The sequence below is a fragment of the Pseudonaja textilis genome, chromosome 3, assembly GCF_049901715.1.
Source record: "Pseudonaja textilis isolate UNSWEBS1 chromosome 3, rPseTex1.2, whole genome shotgun sequence".
NCBI lineage: Eukaryota > Metazoa > Chordata > Lepidosauria > Squamata > Elapidae > Pseudonaja > Pseudonaja textilis.
Window position 1 is genome coordinate 162,563,840 of NC_141992.1, and position 17,969 is coordinate 162,581,808.

A 17,969-nucleotide genomic window follows, 5' to 3' on the forward strand; every position below is an offset into this window, starting at 1 on the left:
GAAACTCGTATTCTCCAGCAAAGCGATGAGTTCATCTAGGTATATCATTCAGAAATGGGGTGCTGGCTCACTGTACCATTTTATCTCAAAGATATCTATTACTCAAGTTTTCATTAAAGTGAAACTGAGGTGGGTTGCACTTTCATAGACAGGGAGTTTGCTGGTCGTGAGCATGTACGGTTTAAATAATTTCAGTTGAAATAATTGAATAATTTCAACTGAAATTATTTTCTATAAAATCTCCCAAAACAGTTATTTGCATCTATCTTCACTGTTTCTGGACTGTTGTATTGTTCCTGATCTTCACTCTCAGAATCCTGTCTATTTTTGTCTCATCATCTTTTTAAAAGCTTGCAAAAGATTCTTTATGCTCCTGATTGATTCTTTAAGGTTTTATTTTCTCAGGCTTTGATCCTCTTTGCCTTTACTTGGATTGACAGTTTCAGTTTAATTATCAGATCATAACTTTTTGGAGATGAGAACTCTCCTGACCCATTTCAGTATTTTGATCATGCTGCCTGTTGCCAGTATCATCTTAAATAATGGGGCTAGAAGGAACCTTGGCTATCTAGTCCAATCCATTTCCCAAGGCAGGAGACAATGAACCATCTCAAAAGATGTTGTCCAGTCTTCTCTTGAAAACCTCCAGCAACAGAGCACCCACAACTCTGTGAGGCAAGCTTTTCCACTAATAAATTGTTCTCATTGTCAGGAATTTTTTTCCTTAGTTCCAAGTTGGATTTCTCTTTGAAGAGCTTTTACCCATTGCTGCATGTCCTACGATCAGGTGCTTTGGAGAATAAATTGATCTCTTTTTTGTGAAAAACCCTCCTACAATTAGTCCCTCTTTGACTAAGTATAAACTATAGTGTATGCTTAATAATTTGATCCTTAGTGGACTGTTCAAATGATACTATGAGCACTTTTGTGATTTAAATGGTTGAATACAAAGATATACTTTAAATTTTGGAGTCTGGGACTGAATATATTTTTTCCAGCTCTTTACAATATTAAATGTTACTTATTTTGAGGTGAAGACAAACAAAATTTAAGTTTAACATCTGATAAAGAATTTATAAATGCAACTCCTTCCCCATCTAGACATTTACAAACACATCAATGAAAATAACTTATTAGTCATAAAAATATGATTAGCTGCAAGTCCATAATAAATTGTTTTACTATGGATTCATTTCAAATTTTATTGAAATACAATATTTATATGCTCTCTTCCTCATTCAAAAACTGAAATTTAGTAAACATCCAACAGTTAATCTCTTTTTGAAACAACCCCTTATTCTTTGAACATATGATGGAGCTGAATAAACTGATATCACAATCAGTTGTTAGCCCTTCCAGATAAACCTGACAGGAAACATGACTAGATAAATCTACTTCATTGTAAGGCTACATTAACAGAATTGTTCAAATCATATTTCACAACCACATTGCTAGGCAATGAAAATTCCAGTCCCAATTAGCATTGTTAGGACTAGCTACAATGCATTTTAAGAGAAGAATCTGATGCGTTAATTTCATCTTTGTACTGTAGTTGAATTTCTGTGTCAAGAATTACTGACAGAGATTGAAAGCCATTGGCCTACAAAATACCAGATGTTGTGATATAAAACTCTCAGCATCTTTTAATTTAGGATATTAATACAAGGGATTATTAATTGAGGCTTATTGAAGCATTCAAGCAAAAAAATGACTTCTCTGGGTTGCTTACCTAGTTGTGTGAATTTATTGAACATGATTCTGGTAGTGATGCTGCCTTTATTCATATGAAGAAAAGCATCATAAACCTATTCCTAAGGAGATTAAAAATTTAACTCACCTTTTTCTATAATCAGGTTGTAATGATAGTATTTCAGTAGTAGTATGTTAACTCTTTATTGCAATTTGGTATAGTTGTTAAGGCACCAAGTTAGACCCTGAAGGACAAAGCTAGCTTGGTAACCTTAATCCAGTCATTCTTTCTCAGCCCTAGGAAGAATGCAATGACATACTATTTCTGAAAAAACTCACCAAGAAAACTAGAGTTTATTCCTGGCAATCAACAAGAACTTTAAAGGCCCTAGCAATCAGCACCAAAAAAGCCTTTTTTATTATTCAGCAAATATAGACTTCTCTCACTTTATGCTAGGGATACATTTCTCAACAAACTCTCATAAAACAAATTCACATAAAGCAAGATATTGAGCCAGTAGAAAAGGGGGATTACAGTGTACGGTGTCAAATTTTGTAACTCAAATGCATTGACAAATTTGCTCATAAATGTTCAGAGTTGTATTATTGCAGCACCAGGTTACTTAGATATGTTTTATTCCTTGTCTGTGGTCTATGTAAAATGAATGCATTTTCTCCATCTTTTTTACAACTAGAATTCTAATTTGCATGGTTTCCATGACCTACAAAGAGGTCATGGAAGCATGTTATGTTATGAATGCATAACAGTGCTACCAATTATTAACATTCTTTGTTATATTGCAGGTGGTTTTAACCTATCTTAAGATTTGGCTCCTTTATCTGCTACAACTCAATATAATATGTCCAACTTGATTTCCAGTATTAAATCTCCTTGTCAATTGGGATAAGGGTATTGATCAATACTCTTTATGCCTGGGTTGACCACTTTTAATAGCAATAGCATAAAAGTACAGTAAGAGAGAGAGATAGCACACATGGCTAGAACCACACTTCAGCACAATGGTAAATGCAGGAATGAGGGCAGAAAGCAGTTTTGGTGTGTTTCTAGACCTAGAAATATGATATCAGCAAACTGATATATTGACACAAACATGTCATATTTTTCCATAAAAATAAATTCTTACATGAAAAGTCAATCACATTATAGCAAATTTGCATCAGCTGAACTACTGGGAAAACAACTCAGTTTGAATTATTTGCAAGTTATCTGGTCAGTCAAGAATTCCATTAATGCTTTCAGAAATTCTGATGATCTTGGAAACTACCTAGTTCTAAACTCTGCTCGGTGTAGGACTTTACTGCTATAAGTAAACATTCAATATTTAGCAAATATTTAAAAGCCAAATTGTTGTATCTGAGGACTAAAGAGTCTATAGATCAAAACAGTGCCAAGGTTACTTTTGCAAAGAAATGTTTTAACTTACTGGCTTTGTTAAACTTTGTCATACTGGCTTTGTTAAACTGGAAGCTAACTATTTCTGCAATTGTTTCCCATACTATACAATTCTGATATCAACAGATGTAGCATAAATCACCAAGCATTCATGGGATGCCTACTATAGCAGAAACCAATGCCTATTATAGGCATTTGTATTCAGGTAGAGAGCCAATGGAATGAGAATATGGGAACCTGAATTAATTGTCCTCTAACTTTATTTGGGTACAGCTTTGATTATAGAGGAAGTTAGCTGTACTGTTCCCCTGACATGTATGCTTTGTCACATTTCCAGTTTTGCTTTACTGAGGATTCTATTCCATTTGGAAAAACCCTCTGCTCTTAGGAAATTTTAGACAAGATATGCATGCCCCATACATGTGCTAGAAAGAAAAGAGTTAAAGTATCAGGTACCTAATACAATCTTTTGTTAGGCATTTTAACCTTAGACTAAGGATTTATTCAGTGCTCCCTCACTGTCTCTCACTCTGCCTACTCTCCCTTTTGTCTTTATTCCCAGACATACAGGTAGACCTTGACTTACAAAAAACTGGATTGTATGCCATTCTTGCCAGATGGGAAGTTCGTTGTTTGACATTAAAACACCTTGAAACCTGCTTTCTGCTGTTGTATGGTGGTTTGTGTGCAAATCTGCAAGCTTTCAGAAGACCGGCTGAGAGGTAGCAAGAAAAGTTGTAAAATGGAGGCAAAACTCACCTAACCAATTTCTCACTTAGCAGTATAAATTTTGAGCTCAGTTGTGGTTGTAAGTTGAGGACTACCTGTACATGTGCAGAACATGTTTTAAATTTGATGTAGTTAGCAATTGTAGGTTGTTCCAATTCTTATAAATTAATCTCCTTTCTGTTACAACGGCAAATTCACTAAAACTTGCTCAGGTTAGAGTCCCATTTCAGGAACATTCATATTCACATGATGAATTAGTATTATACAGTAGTATTATTTAAGTGGATTAATATAAACATATCCATATTTATAGTTAGAGACTTAGTCCTTCTTAAGTGTGTGAGGACTGTATTCTATAATGACAAAAAAATGATTCAGACTGCACTGAAGAATAAAAAGTGAAATTAAAGCAGGACTGTGAGTTCTAATCCCATCATAAATATGAAAAACAAAGGGGATGACTTTGAGCCAGTCATTCTCTGTTGTGTGGAAAAAAGAGAAGAAAGGAGTATTGGTTATGTTTGCCACCTTGAATTATTTATCAAAATAGTAAAAGCAGGATTTTAAAAAAATCAATAAAGTTTGAAAGTTGTTCAAGTGTCAAGATACCAAGTAGCAAAAGTATTTCTAGGACCAAGCGAATTGATGTTTTGATATAAAGATTACACTGCTGGGATGAATAATAGTAAACACCTTCTGTTGTGAATCTTTTCCATTTGCTTTATAGTGCATGAAATATTTACGCGAAGGGAATATAATAATAAAAATTCCACATATCTCTCTATTCTATGTCATCCAAGAGTCAGCATTATCAAAACAACTAAAGATAGCATAGCATTAGCTGGCAAAACATAAAGCTCTACCACGATTGTTAAGAGGAAAAATCCAGAACTTACTCAGAGAACATCAAAGGTCCTCTGTGTTTCATTCCTGCCACTGCATGGCTGTCTGGATTTCTTCAATCCAGATCTGTTAAATCTTGGATTTTTATAAGAATATTTAGATTACAGCAAGAATAATTCTCTTAAGAGATTCTGTTTTCCCATTTCTTTCCAATTTATTAACATTATAGTACAGATTATATTAAAATACCATACGTTAAAGGTATTTTGGATCTGACATAAAATGCAACTCAGGAGACATTACAATGTTAGACATAGTTGGTGGCATAGAGGTATAGAAAACTGTAAATATTTCCTGCCATGTAATGATTGTCCATATTTTTACACTTCAAAACTGGTCGCACTTTTCTGTTTATCCCAAGACTGTTGAATCCTAATACAAGTATCCCATTGGCCAAAAGAGAACAGTAATCCTAGAATGCAATTTTTAGATTTCACTGGACAATTGTTCCTACTACAGCAGGGGTAGTCAATCTTTTTATGCCTACTGCCCACTTTTGTATTTCTGTTAGTAGTAAAGTTTTCTCTAACCACCCACCAGTTCCACAGTAATGGTGATTTATAAAGTAGGGGAAAAAAACCCTACCGCCCACCATGAAAGCTGGAACACCCACTAGTGGGCGGTAGGGACCAGGTTGACTACCACTGTACTACAGCCTTGACATCTATGGGAAAGGGTTTATGTGACTGCAGCCATAAAGGATTGGAAGTTGGGGTAGAACAGAGATGGGACTTAGGACCTAATAGGAAACAAAAGGCAGAATTTCATCTCTTTCTATTTTTCACTGGCATGAATATAGTACCAAATTGAGGAGTATATCCATTTCAATTAGAACCAATGTTTACTATTTAAACTTGCTTTGTCATGGAACACCAGTTATGGAATTATTGTTTACCTCAGAGAGAAGGCAGAGGCAGAATGAATGCCATTTCTGGAGGCATTTTTTTGTTTCCAATAATTGTATAACCTCCCTTATTCAGAACCCTTCACCATGTTAGCATTAGAGGAGGCTCCTCTCTTTCCACTTTTTATCATTTACACCTATACCACAACTCCAGTACAATGAATCTCCAAGACTGTCAGAATCATCTTGAGATGATCATCTATTCTATTCTGCTTCCCCAAACAGCTATAATGTATATCCTCTAGATAATGGGCATATATACATTGGTGCATGAAAATATTCATTCAAATGGAGGCAAGTGAGAAAAAATATATATAGCTTGAAACCTGTAAGAAAGCAGTTGTGCTAAATTGTGATTTATATTGCCAAGGCTTATGAAATTGAACAATACGTGGATGAATTACATATTGTTTTAACTATATCTTTGTAAATTTTCATTCAGGCTGGATTGAATTCAACTTGCTAAACCAAAATTTGAATAAGCCACATAATGTATTAGTGTAATGTGTGAACCTAGCAGGAACATTTATATAAATAACGATGGAATTTTGGCTGCAACTCATACCAGCCTACCATCCTTATCTCAATATAATTTATTCCAAGCCAGTTGGCATATATAGGGCTGAACTTCATTTACTTATATTACTGGCATGCCTAAATGTCGGAGCGAGGCATTTAATCAGCCACTAAATTACAGAAGAGACTAATATTCTACAGTCAGTTACTCTACAGAAGAATCCAAATCATCCTACATTAAGCTAAATATATGTACAACATACTTCTTGATGAGTTTCAAAGTATTCTATTATCAGTTAAGAAGAGAGGAAAGTCACATACGAAGCCAAATCTATTGGAAAATATTATGTGCAGAATTATATGGGGTTGTAAGGGTGGAAAATAATAAAATACGGATTGTAAGTGAAAGGTAGCATGTTATCTTGATCCTGGCTTAATATGAGAACCCAGACATTAAATCACCATTGGGTGCTGTAGCTGTATTCATATTACACAATGAACATAAATTAGTCACAGAAATTTTAGTCTAGTACATTGACCAACCAGTTTATGTAGTTAATTTATGATTCATTGCATTGTGTAAGCCCTCTTCCCAAACTGGACAGTTATGGGTGAGATTCAGACCATGGTCAAACCATTCTTTATTCAATAAACCTTTGTTAGACAAGCATGACTCAATGTGTTGTGTAACATGTCATGCAACAGATATAAGATTAATGGGGGGATAAATTTTTATGAAACCAAGTTCTGTTGGCATTCTAGCTAATATACAGAAACATGGACTGCTAGATCTGCAAAATGCTAGAGTTATGGGTTTGCAGACTGTAATATGTTGCTGAAATTTAAAAAGAAATACCTACAGCAGGATAAATCAACATTCATTCATTCAGCTACCTTCATGAAAAGTTGGGATGGCATCAAGATGATGACAATTGTGTCATATAGTTAAGAGTACAGTAAAGTATTCTTGCTCCTCATCGTTACACAAAAAGAAGTTGCATCATTGTATTGTGACATCATTCCCATGCATACAGAGTAGATCTACCCAATTTTATTCATACAATGGAAGTAATCATATCAGGGAAAAACGTAGTACACAATATCCTGAGTTGTTTAACATAACCATCGACTTTATTGTGAAAACCCAGTTCCATTGATTTATTTATGGTATTAGACCAACGCGCAATGTTTGGTGAACACAGCCTCAGAGCCGTGTATATCTCCCTGCTCTGCCCACCTTTAATTTAGCCACCATACTTTCCTAGCCTCTTATCATCCAAATCCAGAACACCGTCTTTGAAAAGGAACCAAGGTAGGAATACACAGCGCTGTTTTCTGCTCCGTTACATCGCGGAGGTCGATTCAAGCCTATTATATGCAAGCAATAGCATCCCCCGCCCCGCCCCCTACCCATTTCAGGATGGACCGAGCCATTCAGAGGGAAGAATGGGGGACAAAGCGGAGGGAAAGGAAGAGAAAGCCAGCGAAAGAAGGAAGAGTCTGTGAAAAATTCAAAGGCGAGCCGCGAGCTCTGCTTCTTGCTGCCTTCCGGGCCATCCTGGAAGACCGCCCATACAGACACAGCACCCTGCCCGCCGTTCTTCAACTCCCCCCACGCGTTCGGAAGAAGTGGGAAGGACGGAGCTCGGCGCCGCTTGTGGCTGCGGTGGCAGCAATTCGGCCGTGGGAGAGTTTTCATTCAATGTGCGGAGGAAGCCCGGGGGCGCGTGCACCGCGTCGCCTTCGCGAAGCCCTGCAATTTCTCTCTGGTGCCTTCGCCAACCGAAGCGTTGGCTCCCATGGCTTTCTCGGCAAGACCGCGTTTCTTCGCCTAGGGTTTGCTATCTCGGACCAAAGCAGGGCGCCAGGTAAGTCTGGCTGTGCTCGGAGTGAGAGAATGTGGCCGCCCAGGGCTTCTGGACGGGGGGTCGTGGCGGAAGGACACACAGACAGCAGAGCCTAGACATCGGGAAGGGGGAACGCTGCCTTTGCCCGGAGCCTCGTCTCTCAGCTGCCTGGCGGCGGCGGCGACGGCTCTGCCTTTTTCACTCCTCTCCTCATCTCGGGTTATCCACGACTGGAATGCCGGTGCCCGCTTCGTAGCGCTAAGTTAGTGCGCCTGAGCAAACGCTGCCTCGCCGCCGTCGTAACTAGCAGCTGAAGCCCGTTTTAGAGGCGGCCAGGTTCGGTTTACGCTACATACGCGTCGCTCACTACACCTGGATTGTTGTTCCTCCTCCCTGCGGGTTGTTTCGTTGTGGTTTTGTGGTAGCTTTGGGAGGGAGTCGCTTGGATCGCGAGCGCAGAAGCAGGAGAGGGAAGTTTAACGTGCGCCTGCTCAGGAAACCGAGAACCGGGTTGGTACAGGATTGCTGAGAAAGAGAGAGTGAGGGGGAGGCCGGGTTATTCGCTCTTTCATTATTGGCGCGCGCGCATATGTGTGTTTGTGTATATGTGTGTGTGCGCGTGTATCTATCTGGGTGCAGCGTTTCATTTTAGACTTGTAGAAATGGAAGCAATTCCGGGAGAATAGGAAGTTCGCCTTCGTTAAGGCCATTGCTCTACCTGCGAAGTGCGGTAGAGCCTCGGGGCTGCCTTTCCAGAATCTCCACTTTTTAAAGAAAAGACGCGGTTTTGTACACTCTTTGGAATGATTGAATTCGAATGATTGAATCTGGAGATTCTTAGTCATCCAGGCCATGATTGTCCCAAAGGTGTTTTTTTTTTTCCTCCCCCAAGTGGCCTCAACGACTCTCTAAAAGAATGCAAATGTCCAGCTGTCTGCAAGGAATATAAATCCTTTCGTTCTCCACCATCCGGTCAGAGCTGAAGAAGCTTCTTGGATGAGAAGTGAAACGTCTTCAAAGAAAAATGAGAAAGTTCAGTTGCCTCCTGAAAAAGCACCTTTGGGACATTGAATTTGAAGGAAGACAGTTATATAGGCTCTGGAACTGAGATGGAAGTGCATCCCTTTCCCTAGAGCAAATGTCTAGCACCTGTGTGTGAAAAGTATGTGTATCCCTTTTAGGATGGATGTTAGCTCAGCTTTAATTAAAGCTTGGCTTTGGCTATTTCATTGCTGTATGGATACTGGAGCAATGTTTCTTTGGTGGTGCTTATGTTTGACATTGTGTAAAGTAAATGTAGTGTGGGTGTTTACTCTAAAGAAAAAAAATATCGACATACTTGACATTTTGTCAGTGTGCTTATAACTAAAGTTTAGTAGCTTCTTTTTAAGATGGATAAATATCTCTTCAAGTTTTACACTGCATATATATCAGAAGATAACTGCTGCTGGATATATTGATATTTTCAGCTATCTTTACATTTGGTGAGCTCCAATTAAGGAACTGGAATTCCAGTGACAACTGTATGACATTATACAAACACTTTTTTTTAGGATTCTATAGTTAGCCTGAATCTAAAACACCAATTCTAGCAAGAAAATTGATTCACATATATACCTGGTTTAACTTCTTGGTGAGGTTTTTGCAGCATGAGTATTACAATATTTCCTCTGTCATGTTCTAATGAAATGGTTAATAAGAAGTTCCTAATCTTAGTCTTAAACTTGCCCCTTACGTTCATGACATATCTACAATACAGGGATAACAATAATAGTTTATTCCACAGGATTGATACCATTTTTATTGTTAAATTGATGCTAATTAACAATTCTGTCCAAGGAAAGCTTGTCAATAAATAGTTCCTTGTTAGTTGGAGGGACAGTTAACTCTGGGTTAATCCTTGTCTACCTTTTATTGGTTACTGTTTTGTATAACTACAAGATGGGAAGATAGTTGGATGGCAACAATAGAGGTGAAATGTATTTTGGTCACAAGCTAAACATGAGTCAGCAGTATGAGTGCTACAAAAGCTGCAACTGTAGGTAATGTTAACAGAACCATTTTTTTTTAAAAAAATAAAGCTTTATTTTATGCTGTTTTATACTCAGATATTATCCATATGTAAACTTAGAACCAAGATATAAGAATATCATATCCAAATTGGAACAGACCTAGAAGCCATATGAAGATGTCAAAATAATGATTTTGGAATACTTAGTTTAGAAATCAGAAGATTAAGAATATAGCATAGCATAGTGTTCAAGTGTTTTATTGGATAGAAAATGGCAGTAGTTTGGTGTTTGATATCAATGGTGGCTCTGACTGATTTCCATTAAAGGGAATAGATTTTGAATGAGCTTGATTTTGAACTATTAACTAGCAAAGCATATTTTAGTGAATAGAAATGTTAACATTTAGAAAAAATGGATAATTGAGCAAAATCATGGTTAAATTGTGGGTGTGAGTTGTACAGAGCTTTCAAATGATTAGATGATTTAACATCTAACTAAATCAGCATCTGAACATGATTGGCTGTTCTCATGGAAGGCATTCAAGCAGAAGCTGGACAGGCCTCTCCATATAGCTGATAAAGACACCCAGCAGAAATGCCCATGAATGGGATAGTAAGGCATTTTGTTACAGCTGCAGTTCTCATTCCCAAATCCTTTGTTTTACATTCCTTCATGTGTGTCTTCAACTTGTTGATGACTAAATTCTCTGAAGAGAGAATGTGATGGCGTTCTCAGTGTAGATGCCACTCTGTTCTAACCAACTTTGAGTGGTACATTGTATAAAAAAGTGATAGCATAAAATAGTAATATTTATAAAAGATGAAACATCAGGAGTTGATGTTGGATCCTGTCAACCATAATCAAACACAATCCAACAAGGCCCCCAGCCACCTGGGAAAATAGCTTTCTGGAATGCCAGAGTGAGAGCCATGGGGATATTGGTGAATCTCATTCAAGAGGGCAGGCATAAGGACCGTGAAGGCATGCTTCTAGGATCCTGATAGATTACAGGTGAACTTGGCATTAGCCAGTCTGTCATGGGAGACAGACGGTCCGTCAAATAACCATGCCCTATGTCATGTAGGGTTGTATAGATTATGACAAGCACCATCAATAACACCTGGAAGTATTTTGTAACCAGTGCAGTTTGTGAAACAGAGATGTCACATACCAATCAAGGTTCATCCTGCTGAATTCTGGGTCAGTTGAAGTCCAAGTGGTCTTCAAAGGCTAGCCATGTAAGCACATTGCATGTAGTGACTAGGAGAGCAGTGACTGCACAACCTTTTTGCTGCAGTTTTTTTTTTGTAGCAAATAAAAAAAATCTTAACCATTTTGTGGGAATTGGCAAAGCAAAAGCCTATTGCCTGGAAAGAATAGAACAAGGTTTAAAATGGTCTGGGCAGAGATTGAACTCAGTTCTTCCAGATCCTTTCCTAATCTGATTACATCATTTTAACTTTTTTACAATTACCTTTTAACATCCTATTGTTTTCTAGCTTTCTCATTGGTGTTTAGAGAAATTGCTTGCTACAAGGCAAGTATTATCTGATCATCATTCAATTTCTGAAAATGTTATGAGTAACCAGCAAACTTTGTGAAATGGTTATCCCAAAATATTAACCCTGCTTATCATCTCAGTTCTGTTCTGAGTCTTCTGCATATCCAAAATAAGTTACATCACAGATTTTCCACATAGTATTGTAGCTAAATGGCTATTCTATATGTGAAGAAGAGACAGTGTTGAGGATTTATTAATTTTTGTTTTAAAGAAATGCATTTGACTGGTATGTTTGTTCTACACAGGTAGAGGGCAATGCAGATAATTCTCCTTTGATCCACTCCCCAAATGGCCAAATAGTTGGAAACACCTTTAGTGGGCTGCTTTGAAGCCTTCTCAAAGGGTTCTGAACATTTCCTATGAGACAACTGAGGAAACAAAATGACTCATAAAATTATTTCCACAGCTGTAGTAAGTACCAAATTAGATATTAGAAGAGTAGTTTAAGATAAACAAAATCATCTGAGAAATCTGTTATAGTTTTTTTATTCATGGAATGTGTGCTCTCTTTTCCCAGGAATAAACAGACAGCTCTTTCTTCAAGCTTTGGTAGCTTTGCCAAATCTGATAAATCTGTCATAACTTTACATAGATTTATGATTCCACTGAGACATAAAATTACCATTGTGCCAAAGGTATCAGTTATTTTGGAAAAGTAGCTGATAAAGAGTTGTCTCAGTTTATAGCTGGAGAATAATGAGAGATACTGTTTTTTTTTTTTAAAGTAAAGAAGCATCTGAATAAGCTAATATAAATAAAAAAGTTCGTATTGCCTCACATTAATGGCTCCTAACCTTATTATATTTGTTTCATGTATGATGTTTAATACTTTTTCTTCTTTTTGTAATTCTTTTTGAGAAGAGATTCCACTGAGCCTTTAAGTTAAAATATACAGGTGGTCCTTGACTTACAACCATTTGTTTAACAACTGTTCAAAGTTACAATAACCTTGAAAAGAGCAACTTACTATTGATCCTCACACAACTATTGTAGCATCAACACAGTCACGTGATCAAACTTCGGCCATTTGGCAACTGGCATGTATATAAAACTGTTGCACAGTACTATTTGTGATCTTCTCAGTCAGCTTCCAACAGGCGAATGGGAAAAGCTGAATTTTCTTGATGATTGCATGCTTCACTTAACTGCAGTGATTCTCTTAACAACCATAGCAAAAAAGGCCATGAGATCTGTCAATCAATCAAAATAAGAATAGAGCTGCAAGGGACCTTTGAGGTCTTCTAGTCCAGAGATCACCAACCTTTTGGATCTCAGGGACCACCAAACTCATAATTTTAAATCCCAGGGACCACTAACCGGTTCTGTGGATGTGGCCTAATTTGTGGGTGTGGCTTGGTGGTCATGTGACTGGCTGGGCATGGCTTCTATGTAAATATTATAAATATTTATATAAATATTGAATTTTTTATTTAAAAAAAAGAGCCAACTTTTAACCGAAATCAGGCAAAGCAGGCAGGCAGATTGAGTTGCTCACAGAATCAAAGATTCATTCAGAAATCTATCTGCCATTGGCTAGCTCAGTCTGTCACATAAAATTTGCTTGCAAGCAAACTCACAAAAATAACTCACAACACACCAGGTATGTAAATATTGAAATTTTTATATATAAAATGGGCGTTGGTTCTTACCTGACACGCCATTTCTCTTCGAGCTGCGAGGATCATCCAGAGAGTGGGAGGTGCTTCAGTCTGCGTCATTGTAGGCTGAGCTTAATTACTGAGGAATGCTCCGCCTTCCATCACGTGGCTCCGTTGCCGGCATTCCCCAGTTTTTGCGAAAGCGAGAGAAAAGAGAAATTCATACTCTCATCTTACTAGACTTAAGGTTCATTGGCGAAACAAGACCCACCAGACGGTGAAAGAATAGGGTGGGGCTGGATGATCCTCGCAGCTCGAAGAGAAATGGCGTGTCAGGTAAGAACCAACGCCCATTCTCCTTAGAGCTGCTCGATCATCCAGAGAGTGGGACATACCAAAGCTTGGCTGTCCTACGGAGGGACCCCGTCTGGTTCATGAGCCTCTCCGTGTCCTGAGGACCTGCTATAGGACTTGTCTGCCCAACTAGGCCCCCGCCGAGGCGATGTGCCAAACCTGTATAAGGTCTCCTGAAGGGAGAGACAGTAGGCCCAGATGATGACCTGGCAAATGCCAATGACTGGACCCTTGGTGGCCCAAACTGCCGAAGAAACCTCACCTTGGCGAGATGTGCTGATATTTCGATGGACTGGCGGGCCTGTGACAAGAGAGCTCTAGCGACGGAGGCTGGAAGAGGCTGACCTGGGACTTATGCCCCCACGTGCGGAAGGATTCCGAGTGGTATTGTAGGTTTGGGTAGTTAATGACCGACTGGCCGCTAAGATGGTATCACTAACCTGGTCAGAGAAATTCTCGCTTCCCGGCGGCTCCATTCAACCTGCCGACGGCTAGGGGAGCCGCAGGGGATCCGGATGTGAGGGGCCCCTTGAGGAGGGGAGGTCCCATTCGGAGGGATTTTCCCGAGAGGAGCCACCAATAGGTTGCGGAGGACTGCAATCATGGGCACCTGACCAGAAGAGGGCCACCCGAAGCAGTTCTGCTGGTTTTTTTTTTTTTTTTTGTGGAGTAGACCTAGAATGACTGCGTGACTAGGCTTAGTGGAGGAAATGCATAGAGAGGCCTTGGGCCCAGAGGTACCGGGGTATTGTAGTTTTCGGCCCCTGGGAGGGGTGCCTCGAGAATCTTGGAGACGTGCATTGAGAAGGGATGCCAAAAAGGCCCCTATCGGTAGGCTGGAGGACGTGAGGGTCTTCTTGAAGAGGAATGAGCTCTACTTTGAGACAGAGAGGAATGCACACCGCCCGGTAGCAGCAGGGCGTTAGGCTACTCCCATAAACCGTATGGACTGTGTGGTCCCTTGTCTGATAACATGAGCCTGGCGATGATGCTGCCCGAGGGGGTAGTGACCAGACGCCCACATACCCGAAGAAGGAGCTATGAAGGGCCAGAACGGTGGAGTGAGTTCCAACTAGTCTAACCTACATGCCCGGTCTTTCTCCAACCAGAGGGCGCCCCCTCTGGCCAGGCTGTAATCTGAGGAGAGTGAGAGCTGTTGGAGCTCCTAAAGGCAAGACCCTCATTGATGATGGGGTTGATCTGCTCGAGGAGAGACGAGAGGACCCTGGCAGAACCAGGAACAGGAATTTCGAATGGCCTCTGCCGGCCTAGAATGGGAGCAGGAGCCCTGTAGGGGTCTGATGCATAAGCGGGCCCAGGGAACAATGGAAATGCCCGAGACCACCTCGGCCAATAGTTTAGGCCCTTCCAATCGAGATACTCCTTTTTGAGCACCGGATACGCTTGACCGAATTCGGATGTAAGGGGGACTTCTGAGGAAAAAAAGGGGGACCTCTCCCTTTAACCGGAACGATTACGGACCCCAAGGGGTTATGCAATTAGGTGGCAACCGATGGCCCCTGTCAGTTTGCGAGGAGGTGGTCGTAAAGGGCGGTGGAGTAGCTCTGGTGTCCCTTTGTTTGGCGCCTGAGCGGGACAGGATGAGGAGTCATCCAGGGGCAGACGAGACGCCCGGGGGTTCTGCGGAGAGCTGCTAGGGCCGCGAGGACCTTGGAAGGGTTCTTGGCGGATGTCAACCCAAGGGGGGCATCTTTTGGATCAGCGGAATTGTAACAGCAGTGAGGACTGGAAGGGTAGCATCTGAAAACTGTGGTGGGTCAGGAGATGATTAAGCCGTGTTAGGTCAAGGATTGCTCTCCATCCACCTGAGGAATTGGAGGCCACGGGGAGGTGGGAGTACCAGCCCCACCCTCGTTGGGAGGGTGGGACGAGTTGGGAGGCCTGAAAGTTGTGAAGAGGATAAATGGCGGGATCCAATAAACCACGCTTGGCGGGGGCCCTTGGTGGGGGCCCTGGAGGTCGGGGGAGGAGTGCACTGAATTCGAGCGGAATAGTAACACAGGCCCGGGCCGGGGAGGAGAGGAACCCCAAGGGTCGGTGACCGGTCTGAGTCGGTGCCAGTGGGGCGAGGGGGAAGCGGGACCTGTACTGGGCCCCGGAAGAGCCTCCCACATGATCCCCTGAGGGAAGTCCCGTAGGAGCCACCCCTCGGTTCCTGCTGCCCGAGTCGGGAAGAGAGACTGGAAGAAGGTCAAGAGGCACTTTCCGAAATGGCTGAGGGGTTGTGGGCTCTGACCTCTGAAGGGGGAGGACTTTTCCCCCGCTTCAGCCCTCGGCTGGCAGAGATTCCAAGGCTGTGTCAAGAGTCTGTCCCCTTTGGTGGGAGCCGAGACCAATCTAACTGTGTAACCAGGAGGTTAGGGTCCTAGAGGAACTTAACCTTATGATAGGGAGCGAGGCCAAGGATTCTGCCGCGGTCGTGAGTATACCGATGTCCTGATGTGCCCTTGGAGTAGAGACGGGGCATGCCGCTTTAGTTGGTGAAGCCACCGGGATGGGGGCCTGGAGGAAAGGAGGCGGCCGAAGCCGATCTGGTTACAGGAGAGTCTACTCCAAATATTAGCCTTTACCTGGGATCGAACTCACAACCTCCTGATTGGGAGGCACGTGCTCCACCTCTAGGCCACCTGAGAAAGGGCTGCCCAAGAGTAGGCTTAGGGAGCCCGGCATAAGGTTAGTTCGGGCCTCTTATCCTTGGGTTTCCGAGCCTCCGGAGAATCATTAGCGGAGGAGGAGGATGCGGAGCCAACAGGGCACGTCAACCTCGAGGGATTAAATCGGTGGAGCAGTCTGAGCCGAGGTTGGGGTAAAGACCTGTTGCCCGGGCGAGGTGGGGGGGTCCTGTAGAGATCAGCTGCCTTGATCCCGGATCGGAGGCAATGCGCGGAGCCGGAATGACATTAGCTTCCGCCCTGGGCTGCTTGGGAATGGCATCCCCTGGGCTCCCCGCCGAGGAAGGGAGGACAGAGGGAGAGTAAGAGCACAGGCCGGAGATGCTTGGCCTTAAGGCGAAGCAGACCATAATATGCGGCTTGAACAAGCCCCCAAAGGAGGGATGGTAAGGGACCTTTCCCTTTAATTGGGGGGGGTCCTTATCCTGAGCATCACCCCCCCCATGGCTCCGTCCCTGATAGGGGTTCGCTGAAATGAGTTGACCCCAAACGGATTTCTCCTCCTCCCTGCTCCCTTTGGAAGAGGGCTGTCCCTCTGAGAAGGTACCTGACCGTGGTAGAAGCCGACCTAGGCCGGGACCTGATTGATAGATACTCATGATCGGGAGCCCTCAGGAAGAATCCCGTCTGGACAACTGTTGGAGACTTTTTGCGGTCCTCTGGCGGGAAGTCAGCTCCATCCATGACCTGGTTTGTTGTGAAATCCGACTGTGGCAGCCTCCTCCTGCTGTCCGTCTGGTCATTGACCCGTGGTCCTGACGCCCTGGGGTGAACTGCGCCTGGAGAAGGAAAGAAATCTGGGGAGGGGTGAGTAGAGTAGGAGGAGCGGAGGGTGGCAGGGCTGGGGTCACCAGGAGGGACCCGCTGGATAGCCCGTCAAGTTCCTTCTCCGATTGCTATGACACCTCAAGGCGTCTCCGCTATAGCACCCAATACTCCCAGATGAACTGCCATCCCAGTATCAGCCAGGTCTAACCCGTTTAGCTTCCGGTATCAGGAGAGCTCGGGTGAGTTCAGGGGTAATCAACTGTAAGGGACCTGTAGGTCATCTAGTCCAACCCCCAGCTCCAACAGGAGAGTCTATTCCAAATATTAGCCTTTCCTGGGATTGACCTAACAACCTCTGATTGGGAGGCCGGAGCTCCACCTCTAGGCCACCTGAGAAAGGGCCCAGTGGGAAACAGATTGGAAGGGACCTTGGAGGTCATCTAGTCCAACCCCTGATGGCAGGAGAGACTATACCACTATTATTGAGTTTCCTTAGCCTGACTGCGCAATGGTAAGACTTAGAGTTGGCCTTCAGAGAAGGGCCATTGAAGGAATTATCATCTGCCACTTTACGAAGAATAATCATATGAGAGAATACCAGAGGCGGTTGGCTCGCCTAGGGTTCGGCCTGCAGTGAGTCCGGGTACCCTTATCAGCTGGCCCGCGCCCCCTTTTGGAATTTGATATACCGCAGAAAGGCGGTGAATATAAATATCATCATCATCATCATCATCATCATCATCATCATCTTCTTCATCATCATCATCTTCATCATCATCATCATTATTGATATATGTATATTAAATTCCTTTATTCGCTTATATATACATACGTATGAATAAGTCTTGTATACGTGATTGATTATTGGCTCTCCTTCTATTTATTCCTTTATTTTTATTCTTAACTCTTTGAAAGCTTGATGCATAAGTCTGGATCCTGGTCCAATAAGGAATCAACCCAAGTGTCTTATTTATCCAATCA

At 42.0% G+C, this 17,969-nt stretch overlaps 1 protein-coding gene across 1 annotated transcript in view; it reads left to right on the top strand.

The window, feature by feature from the left end:
- The first annotated feature begins 7,610 nt into the window (after window positions 1–7,610).
- Window positions 7,611–17,969, top strand: part of FAM110B (family with sequence similarity 110 member B) — an 85,910-nt gene continuing 75,551 nt past the window's right edge. The window contains exon 1 of the mRNA XM_026705905.2: window positions 7,611–8,023. The gene's annotated coding sequence lies outside the window, so the exon portion shown is untranslated. The remainder of the gene's footprint in view (window positions 8,024–17,969) is intronic.